General features: G+C 41.9%; 1 long non-coding RNA gene across 1 annotated transcript; it reads right to left on the reverse strand.

Annotated features, from left to right (window-relative positions):
• Positions 1-569: 569 nt before the first annotated feature.
• On the reverse strand, positions 570-8,083 carry LOC136438165 (uncharacterized). Its single transcript, XR_010756399.1, has 3 exons — positions 7,848-8,083; positions 2,198-2,291; positions 570-780 (listed from the first exon to the last, which is right to left on the reverse strand). It is a non-coding gene; the product is annotated as an uncharacterized lncRNA (long non-coding RNA).
• Positions 8,084-8,496: the final 413 nt, after the last annotated feature.

The following is an 8,496-nucleotide window of genomic DNA, read 5'->3' on the forward strand; positions in this document are numbered from 1 at the left end:
TCAAACCTGGAAGTTTCTCTCCAGTATCTTTTAAAGCCGCTAGAGTTATGCTGTTCAAAAAGTGATAGACTAGCGGCATCAAAAACGAAAACGTCTTGGCGGAGGTAACTTTATTTGATTTTACCACCAATATCTGAGGTATCGAAATATAAAAAAGAAGGAGAAGCAACGACAGGAAATAATACAGAGATATACCTGTGGTATGGAGTGAAATGTAATAAAAAGGGCATATCTAATTGAAATACTAAAAACTTCTGTACGTGGTATTGATAACAATGAAAAATAATTTTAAACAAGTTTAATCTTGCTCCAACATATGAAATAGACGAACCGAAATTTTGGCTGACCTTATCAGGCTACTACAGCCTTTGTCTGTATCATGAATATCTCAAGTGTAAAGCTAGAAAACTGTGCACGAGGTTCACTCACCATCCGACGCGCCACAGTAGACCAGGTTGCATACAGGAGCCGCGGGAAGTTTATACACGAAGTAGCCGGCGCTGCAGGCCCGCACCTGGATGGTTGTTTGCCATCTACAGGTGTCACCGCTCCAGTAGGCACACGCCAGGGTGGGGTGTTGTCCGTTCATCCACATCGGGGCATCGGTGCCGCATCTGAACAAGTCCGGTGGCGCCTCTGTAGGCATGACATTTCCCGCAGGACCCATGAAACGGTACCACTCTCCGTTAAACTCTCTATCACAGTTATCCGCGCTACCATCGTTCACCTGTTGGACGTTCCTCGATGTCTCATTCAGTACAATGTAGTCGCTGCATGGATCTGAAGAAATGAGAGTTGATAGAATCGGTTGAAAGAATTTGGCCACCCCAATTGGGAGGTAGACCTCAGGAAGAGGTTTTTGTCACAAGTGGCATCCTTTATGTTCGTAAACAGCTGAGTACAAAACAGGTGGTTAGCCTTTGAATTGTTTAGAATATGCTTAAATAAACAGCTAGGGGTCCCACAAATTATCGTTAACAACCCTAAAACAACGCGAGGACACATTTCCTTATTTGAAACAAATTGAGCTGACAACAAACAGCCGAAAATAACCTAAAACAACTTAAAACAAAAGTTCCGCGACCTCATATCTCAATGAACAATACTATTTATGCAAATGAGTTACACATTTACATAATATATGCTTAATCATAAACACCTTTATCTTACTTACACATGTTGCAATATTGACAGTCCTATAATTTTCCAATTTGATGAATTTCGGTGTTTTTGCATTAATTATGCAAATCAGGAATTTATTTGCATAATTAGTTGATGCTCCACTTTCCATTAACTACATATGTTACGTGTATTTGAGTCTTATAATGGAAAACACTGCAAATATATGTTTTCCTTATTAGCTATGCAAATTAAGTCCCAATTAGCATAATTTGCACTTCATTGTGTATATCTCTGTCTAAGCTACCTGCATACTAAATATCATGGAAATCCGTTGTTCCTTTGTTCAGTTATTTTCCATAGACGATTTTCACAATAACGACCCTGCAGTTCCAGAGCAAGCTGCTAGGGGGCCCAAACCTACACCACTTCTTTATTACATCACAAGCTATCTGCCACCAAAAAATCAAGACCACAGCACGTCCAGGTCAAAAGATACAAAAATCGAAGTTCTGCTGCAGTACCAAGGTCACATACCAGAGGGCCAAAAATCAGCCTTGAACTTTGACTTCACAACACCCGCCCACATACCAAATATCATCGTAATCCATCCAGAGGTTCTTGAGTTATGCTGACTACAATAGTCCAGAAACACACACACAGACACACACACAGACACACACACAGACACGCCAAAAACAATATCTCCATTTTCATGGAGATAATAACCAAACAATCAATAAGAGTTAGGATCGGAGACTTCATACATGTACCTCCATGAAATAGTTTGATTATGTAAATCATGACTTCGAAATTTACACCTTCAAGAAGCATACATATTTGTACAAGATAAAATTCCCGCCATTACTACTATCGACAACACATCTTTAGATGAATGTGTTCAAAATTCATTCCTAAAACCAGACCACTCTCTTGCAAGTAGCGGTGGAGCGCCGTGAATTCGAGCGCGTAAAAAAAATGTATCATGCTGGGGACGCTCACGTAATATACTGTTATAGACTGCTGCAATGATATTAGAAACCAACTAGTATGAAAAATGTCTGGAACAAAATCTAACCTTGACCAGTCACGCCAGTGCTCATAATGATGAGGACTAGCAGCCCCACGGGTGCCGACACTCTTAGGTCCATCGTGTAACCAGGTTAGCTCACCTGGAATAAGAGTTATAAGGAGTGAGAATGATTACCTAAATACTTGGCACAGTTCGTTTGGCTACATGGAAAATAAGAGACAATGAGGATCGTTATCTTTGTGCATATTCAATGGATTACAGCGGGCTTTTTGAATTGTCTCATCAGTTATGCAAATTAGAAAATCTTATTTGCATATTTATATCCAATCATACAAAGCATCACGTAAGCTATCTACATACCAAAAATGAAGACCATCCATCAAGCCCATCTTGAGTTATAGTATTTCTCATTAATTATGGAAATGAGTCTTCATTTGCATGGTTGATATCTAATAATATTTCTCTCCTCCTCAGTTACATATGTCACATGTTTGAGAGTCCTATCATGAAATTTGGCGGATGTATAAACTTTCCTCATAAACTATGCAAATTAGATACTTATTTGCATAATAAGTCTCTAATCATGTACATCATCACTCAAGCTACTCGTATCTATTTACCAAAAATCAAGACCATCCATCAAGGTTCCGGGTCGGAGTTCAAATCTGACGGGGGGGGGGGGGTTGGGTCATGACCCGAATCTGCCGGAAGTGCGTGGTCGTCACTCTGATTTCTGGCCCCTATTGCTTGGTGATCGTTTTAGCTGTGCATAGATTTTTTGTATCTCCTGAAAAGCCCGTGAGTTGTAGTATTTTGGGGCCTGGTGAAGTTGGTCCGCCATCGAAGGCTTGTTTGCATTAGTCCATGCCAATGGTGATGCGGTTTTTTCACCTGATGACCCAAATAGCATCGTTTTTAATGCATTTTCACCGAATTTGCGTCATCGGAGATTGCGAAAAAGTTATCACATGACTTTTTTTATTTTTTTCATTTTTCAGAGACACCATTTACTAAGCTTTCTCAGCATATATGCCGTGACCCCAGGAAAACTCGTTTTTTCCGAGCAGGTTCCATAAAAAAAGTGTAAAAAAATGATAATTTTCGGGTCCAAAATTTACCATGGTCTCTACCCAAAATAAAGGGACAACGGACAATACCGATAAATACATCGGAAAGCAGCAGAAAACCGCTTTTCGCCCATGTGATTACATTTTCCGTCCTACTTTTCTTGGCGGAATTGTAGCCTGTCGACCTGAGCCTGTCGGCCTACATACGAAATCGTACAAAAACTCCGGTCCGAGACCTCAAGCCCATCTTGAGTTATAGTATTTTCTCGTTAATTATGCAAATGAGGTCATCATTTGCATAGTTGATATCTATTAATATTTCTCTCCTCCTCAGTTACATATGTCACAAGTTTGAGAGTCCTATTATGGAATTTGGCGGATGTATAAACTTTCCTCATTAATTATGCAAATTAGATACCGATTTGCATAATAAGTATCTAATCAAGTACATCATCACTCAAGCTATCTACTTACCAATAACCATGACCATCCATCAGGCCCCTCCTGAGTTATTCCATTTCAAAGTCTGAAGCAAAACCTGCTCCTGCAGTTCCAAAAAAGCCCCCAGGGGGCCCAAACCTAGACCAGTTACTCTCTGTCCAAAGAGCTATCTACCACTAAAAAATCAGGACCATAGCATGTCCAAAACACGAGATATCAAAAAAGGAAATTCCGCTGCAGTACCGTAACAAGCTGCTAGGGGACCCAAAATCGACTCATTTCCATGTCTCATCAAGACCTACCCACCTACCAAATATCAAGACAATCCATTCAAGCCTTCTCGAGTTATGCTGTACGTTACAAACATACATACATACATACATACATACAAACGCTACCCTCTACATAACCTTCTCGGCGAAGGTAACAAAAGAAGTAAATACCCGCTGCACAGTGACATGCTTGGAACGCCCGGGACGATTGCAAATATGTCCAATCACATGAACATTTGTTCTACATGACTTGTGTAGCTGGCATCTGAAAATGTCCAACTATTCACTCTCGGAGAGTTTTAGAAATGCCTAACGTGCACAATCGCTACTTCTTTCATTATTATTTATTATGCACCTTAGGTTCACAAAGGCTGGGTTTAGGCCCAGTTTACACATGCATTTCCAAGCACACTTGGAGCAGCACACTCAGCCCAAGTCCGACACAAGTGCGGTCTGTTTACACATGGGGCCGCGACGTGACTTGGAATGCTCAGCAGCGCCCGCGGTGTGAGGACCAAGTTACACCCCATAGTGCACAAAATAATGAAATAGACACCGAAAAATTATGGCATCAAGATTAAGGCCCGGTTTAATTCACACATGCATTTTCTAGCACACTTGGAGCACACTCAACGCAGGTACGACTCATGATCAGCGGACAGTGTAAACAGAAATCTAGGGTACTCAAGTCCCCCTTTCCCGGACTCGATGGAGTCGACTCGGCGTCTACTCCCTGCGAGTTACGCAATGGCCAATGCTCAGGTCAGCGGTCATACGAAGGTCAGTGAAGGTAAAAACACGACTTGAGTCCGACTTGAGTATGGTTTTGAGATCACTCAAATCAAGTCCGGGAAAAGGGTACTTGAGTGTTGAGTATTTCTATTGACACAGTCCAAAATCGACTTCAGCTGAGTGTGCTCCGAGTGTGCCTAAAAATGCATATGTAAATTGGACCAAAGCTTAGCCTTACAAGAATGTTTATTCGACATTTCTATGCTGCCATGCACGTGGGAAATTCAGCTGAGGAACACCACTAACATGTCGCGGTGCACCGACATTGCCTTGTTGTCCGTAGGTGACCTTGGTAACGAGCAGTTACCTATGTAAGGTCATCGCCAATGCAGCCTTGTGATTCAAAAGGTTAGTGCTACGCATCAGAGCAGAAGGATCTGCGTCGTTGTCTTTCAAAGTAACAGCCCTAAGGCGTCCGTGTCCGACAATTGATAGGTACACATGCCCTGACAAACACACACATGTACACACACGCGATACCTAATAAAGTACTGCAGGTCGAAAAAAGCTGCTAGAGGGCCGGGCCGAAACTGACGTGACCTCATTGCCATCCTAGGAGCTGTCTACCATCGAAATATCGCTCCCATAGCATGTACATGACGCTAGATATGAAAGCCGGACTTCTGCTAGCGCTGTAGTATAATAGAAATCCGCCAGGTGATCCATAATTAAGTTTGTCCTTTGTTTTGCCAAAAACTACCTACATACCAAATCTCATAAAGAGCCATCCATTACAGACCTAATCTTTACGCATACAAAATCAACTAGAAAGGCCGTCATTTGCCCCTGAGCAAATACAGCATGTTTCGTCCATACTCCTCCTCATGCAAGTAGTGGGCTGTCCCAAAATAATACCTGGGCAAGTCGAAATATGAACTACATGTAGAAAGGCAACATACTTTGCCAATCTCCCTCCCCATGCATAAATTTACTGTTCCAAAATCACTCGTGCAAAAAATTCTCTCTTCAAGTTCTGCGAGACTCCAAGAGCCTTCCGTATAGTTAAGCAACTTTTTACTGCAAAGGCTTGCATTTTTCCTGCAGCATGACCTCAGGTAACCTGAAAAGAATACACGTTCTTTGGCCAGCAGCAAATGGAACGCGCGGAACCTTAGCTTAGATAGAACATGGATTCTTTGGCCAGCAGCAAATGGAACGCGCGGAACCTTAAATAGAACGTGTAACAGGGGTAGCACTTTTGGCCGGTTTTTGGTCTGAAGATAGGCCAAAAAGGCCCCAAAATGAGGCATTTTGAAGTGATGTCAACCAGAAATGTGGTTGAATTCCTGTACGGGCATTTTCAAGGCATCCTTGTACCGAGTGTCAGGTCATTTGCTTGTAGTACCAGGACACAGGAGCCGAACATTTAATCTTTGCCTAAAATGCCCCAAAAATCCTCCATAAAAATGATTTTAAGGCCTGTTTCAAAAAATGAAAAAAAAGCCTGTGGGTATTTGCCATTTTTACCTTCATGCCAAATTTCAGGTTGAAAGAAGAAGAAGAAGAAGCAGAAGAAGAAGACGAAGAGGAAGAGGAAGAGGAAGAGGAAGAGGAAGAGGAAGAGGAAGAGGAAGAAGAAGAAGAAGAAGAAGATTAAGAAGAAGAAGAAGAAGAAGAAGAAGAAGAAGAAGAAGAAGAAGAAGAAGAAGAAGAAGAAGAAGAAGAAGAAGAAGAAGAAGAAGAAGAAGAAGAAGAAGAAGAAGAAGAAGAAGAAGAAGAAGAAGAAGAAGAAGAAGAAGAAGAAGAAGAAGAAGAGGAAGAACATGAACAAAAACAATATGTTGAGCCCATGCCTGTGGGCTCGACATAAAAAAATTGTAAAAAATTATTCAGAGATAAACAAATTAATACATGCATATGAACCATTTAAAAACCATGAATTGAGTGTTTCCCCTTCATGAAGACCCATGGGGGGTGATGCATGATGGAAATCATCCCTTGACTTAACGGAGTCCTAAACTCCAGGGGGGGAGTTACTTTCCCAAAAAAAGTTAAGGAAGTAAAAATGAATACTTATTACAGTATACTAAATTCCCCAGGTGATCCTCTATTTTCTAGTTAAGTGAATTAAACAACCTCAGCCCATGCCTAAATACAATGTACCTGTCAAGGCCTGACAACAGTTAGGTTACACAAAGAATGTCGGGGGGTTAAGAAAAATTTGTCTTTTTATGTGTTCCTTCATATCTTATTAACAACTGGCCTTCTTATTGTGCTTAACCCCCCTCATTCATGCCAAAAATATTCACTGTGAAGGAAGTTAGTATACGTATCGGGAATACATGGGTAGGGTCTGCACGGGTTTAGTGAGTTACATATTATTTTACAAAACACACCTTGTGTAATTCACCACAAGCGGAATTCTGTAAAATGTCGGCTGGTTTTGTATTCATTGATACATAATCTAGTCGAAAATATCACTCCCTTCTAGAGTTTAGGACTCCTTTAAGTATTTTTCCCTATGGGATAATTGCTGGAGTTCCAGGTCAATTTGTGAGTCAACACAATGGAGGAATTAAAGTAAGTTGCTAAGGATGGAAATTGAAGAACAGCTATTAACACAAACGCTACAAACACTATTTTCAGCATCGGACCTAGATTTCCTACGAGCCGGAGGGAGGGATGTAACCTTCCCGTGGACTGACTCTCCTGGCCAAATATTACATTTTTGCCGAAATTTACGATCCGTACCCCTGTAGGGAGGCCTGGTGGAGGCGATGGATAAGTCGGCAGTGAAAAACCGACGAGGCGCGCGCGTCCCCTGTGACTGATGAAGTAAAGCCCATGTCACACTTGTGCGTATATACAAGTCCGCATGAGTTGCGTATTAACATGTTTTGGTTTACGTTTGTGAAGGTTAGACATCCAGGTAAACAATATATAAAGACAATTCAAACTTTACAACTCGATAAAAATTCGGAGATTTATTTCCGGACGTTTCGAGTGACATCCATCACTGTTAGGGCGCTCTCTCTGCGACTGCAAATTATCCAGACCCTTGGGTAGCCAGTGAGATTCCATTTGAGCACGTTTTTCGGGAAGGTCGGCGTTCTCACTGCGCTCTAGGTCGCAGTGAGAGCGCGGTGACAGAGCCATCAAGTGGAATGGGGGTACATAACTTACAGTTGTGGGCTGTTGGACTCTCCTGGTCGGGATCTTGTACAGACCAAGAAGGTTTAAACCCCCTTGTACCAACGTACAAGTGTTAACCAAGATACGGACGTCTCCAAACTGATCTTCCCGCGGCCGCGGTCAGCAGCAAACCCCAGATCTGTCCGCCTTCTCAGGCTTCAACACTTGTCTACGCCCCCCGACAAACAATGCGTCATACCATGTAGAGAGCACAGATGTGAATGACCGTCGAATCACCGTCGATCCCCTTAAGCTTGAGCAGTTGCGTGACTCAGCTGCTTGGTATTTGGTTCTATCAATCATCGCTATTCGCCATTGTGCACCGAAGCCTACGACTTGTTATTTCTGCTGCTCTTCACTGATTATTGACACCTCTTCAAAAAGCTTCATGTGATCCATAACTTGAATCCGAATGTCTTCGCAAAATGTGAGAGTTTGGACATGTCTGAATTGGTTGGAGAACATCACCCATTAATCAAAATTATTCAAATGAGAACTTCCTTATAAAAAAATCATAATCCCGGTAGGGTGATGGTGACGAGGAGTAGGCCATAGGAAATTGTGGTGTAACGCAGCGTTTCAAAAAGGTAAACCCTGCGACTTAAGTGATCTCTGCTTTATGATATCCGGACACACCCAA

This window comes from Branchiostoma lanceolatum, chromosome 7 (genome assembly GCF_035083965.1).
Source record: "Branchiostoma lanceolatum isolate klBraLanc5 chromosome 7, klBraLanc5.hap2, whole genome shotgun sequence".
Taxonomy (NCBI): Eukaryota; Metazoa; Chordata; class Leptocardii; order Amphioxiformes; family Branchiostomatidae; genus Branchiostoma; species Branchiostoma lanceolatum.